This window comes from Mytilus californianus, unplaced genomic scaffold (assembly GCF_021869535.1).
Source record: "Mytilus californianus isolate M0D057914Y unplaced genomic scaffold, xbMytCali1.0.p SCAF_4, whole genome shotgun sequence".
NCBI classification, from domain to species: domain Eukaryota; kingdom Metazoa; phylum Mollusca; class Bivalvia; order Mytilida; family Mytilidae; genus Mytilus; species Mytilus californianus.
The window spans coordinates 2,420,358-2,423,700 of NW_026262690.1; positions in this window are offsets into that span (position 1 = coordinate 2,420,358).

The window sequence follows — 3,343 nt, forward strand, 5'->3', positions numbered from 1 at the left end:
AGAAATAGTTGATAAGCAATGAAGATTTGTGGAAGGGAAAAATGCTGGTGATTGAAACTGTCTGAATGATATCTTAATGTAAGCTAATTTTTTGTTTAATTTATCTTCTTGAATTTTGTTTTTAGAATAAACATTCAAGATATAAAAAAAAACCATCAATATCAAATTGGGGAAAATAATTATAGTCGGAGTAAGGGAAACTGGTTATGATTTCGGAGTCAGTGAAATTCGTAAGGACCACACGGGAAGTTTATACAATCACATAAATTTAGTTCTGATAGCAATTATTTCGACAGATCTGAACAATTGCGCTTACATTTTCATTCAAATAGTTGTAGTCACTTTACAACATGTACTAACGTTTATTGAGGCTGTCCTATAAGGAAATTTGATTAAGGGATAACACCAATGTGAAAGTAAGATTCATACTTATCTTAAGGTAAACAATAAATTGACACTGAGGGTCGTTAAAAACTTAACGTTAAAACATATGACATTATCCTTTTGTGCTTGTTTGTATAAAACATGTTTATTGGGTACATAGAAAATTAAAACAACACTTTAAATTTCATGCGGCCGGAGAGCTTACGTTTTGAATTATTTAATTAATTTATGATAACGTGAACGGTACCATTTTACTCCCCCAGATGCGCATTTTGACAATTAATGTCTCTTCAGCGATACTCGAGGCCATATATTTGAACATTCAAAACCTAGTACAGACGCAGAAGAGATGAGAAAACCTAAGAGGACATTAAGTGCAGCCAAATCCGGACAAGGAATCAGAGCTTTGCATGAGGGAGATGAATTCCTTAATTTCAAATGATTTAAATTTACTAAAGTTAAAAAAGATTATGACATGTCTTAGCTCACACAATAGCTGAAATTAAACCCGTACCATTTTCGATATTATTCAACCCATCTATGATTAAATAATAAAAAGTACACTTCATAACATTAACGGTACCATTGCTTATATCTTCAACAGTTGAATACACAACTTAACATATATTTTTACTTATTGTTCTACATGATATTGAAATTTGAATTTTGGAATAACACACCGTCATGTTTTTCTCACACTGTCAATAATTTCATTGGAGGTGTACTGAATAATATTTTTTTCTGAAAAAAAACATGGTCTTTTCATGAGTAAACATTTGGACTTTGAACTAGATTATAGTAAACGCGAGATCTCTTCTGTAGCTACATTGTGTTAGTTGTCATTTCATCAGTTGTTTTTGTGCTTAGTATTGATCTAATTTGTCAAGCTATTTTGAACGGATTTTTACAGTTGATTCTCATGTTGTGCTGTTACAGCAATGTCCAATTTTAGAGCTCACACATATGATTAAAGCGCATTTATTCGTTATTGATCTTTCCCTAGCCAGCGGCTTATTATCTAATAGTAACGATTTATTTTCTGAATTAATTCACATGTTGTTATCCAGGTATAAAAATTTAAAAAAAAAAATAGGGAACTCAAAAGCAAATTCAAAAAAAGTCCATAAAAACTGACAAAATCAAAGGCTATCCATCAACGGAACATGTGAAAAACAACTGACATATTCCTGTCTCGTTAAAGGCATATTTCGAAGAAAATGGTGGATTAAACCTGGTTTTATAGCTAGCTAATTCTCCCATTTGTATGACAGCTGTTAATAGCTCAATTATATTGACAAAATTGGGTGAGCAACCCAAACAGACATAATAGGTTAATGTGACAATAATTGGGATCCAGCAGCCAAAACTGTGTAGACAAAAATCACAGACATACAACACAACTGACTTAATAAATTAAAACAAACAAACAAATTAATCTAAAAGACGCCAACAAAATAAAGGTGTATTAGATAGTAAATTTTAAATTCTATTTTTTATATATGAGTTCACTGTAAGGTAGGTTATACCCATTGCTAAAGACAATGGCCTGTACTTTGGATTATTGATCCAATAATTTTTTTTTTTAATTTCACATTTCGCTATAAAGATGATGTTTTATCAATGAATTATTTGTTTGTTAACTATATTGATTGTTTATAAAATGGCTGTATTTTGGCACATCTTTTCTAAATTTTTGGGTTCTAAATGCTCTTTAACTTCGTTTTTTCTTTTGGCCGTCCACCTTTTTTATTCGATCAGCAATGAGGATTCTTATGTAGACAATTCGCTTGTCTGGAGTAACAAATTATAAGCCTGGTATCTTTGATGAATATATATGTATACAAAACTTCAAGCCGGTAGCTTTGATAATATTCTACAACCAATGATTTGATGTCAATGTTTTAAGACGTATCGTACTCAAAGGTTAACCATTCTAGTAGTCACTGTAATTGTGTTAACATAATATAATACTTTTTGACGTCCGTAAAAGATATAATTTGAACTTTACCATTATGACTCCTTAGTTCAATAGCTTCCTTGAAAATAGCTACCTTTCGTAAACATTAGTGCATTTCGGGTGCAAAAAGGAATTGTAATTTTTTTATTGAACTTTTCGGAAAAATGGAACGGTATTTTGTTTGCATTTAGATTTGAATACGTTATCTTTTCAGCTATTTTCCCTTTGTTGATGTTTCTTGCCTTGTTCCATTGATGCTTTTGTATGGTCTCTTTGCTATCCTCCAAAATGCAAGGTCAAGATTTTAGTTGCTTACCCCAAGACATGCAGGCCACTAATCTAGAAAAAAGTAAATTAACAAAAATACCGAACACCAAGGAAACTTCAAAACGGAAAGTTCCTTAACAAATTGATATTGTCCGTCATTGTGTATCTGTAAGTGTGAGCGCGCGTGTGTGTGTGTGTTAACTATTCAGTAACATTGGCAGCAGACTGCTATGCATGGCTAGAATTTGAGTAATTTTTAATATCTTGTTGATTCAAGTTAATGAAATATTGATTGTTTGATTGATTGATTGATTAATTGATTGATTTGATTCATTCATTCATTCGTACATTTATTAATTCTTTCAGAGATTAATTGATAAATAAACTGTTTGATTGATTGATTATTTTGGTGGTGTTTAAGCTTTATCTATTGAAATTGGGTATGGTGAGGCGAATATATAGCAAAGGTTAATTTATGACACTGTCGTCAGAAATGGTCTTGTTCTTAATGATTAAAAGAAACTGTGAGAAATTTACGTCGACAATATATGATTTGGAATAAATATTTGCAGAACACTCATATCATATGTCCAAAACATGGTATCTTCAACGTTTCATAATTTTAAACCTGCTGTATATTTAATATATATATAACATTTGATAAAGTTATTTTGTTTTAGAGTAAAATTTCTGCCTAATATGATCTTTGAGAAAGACAACCAGATGTACACAGCG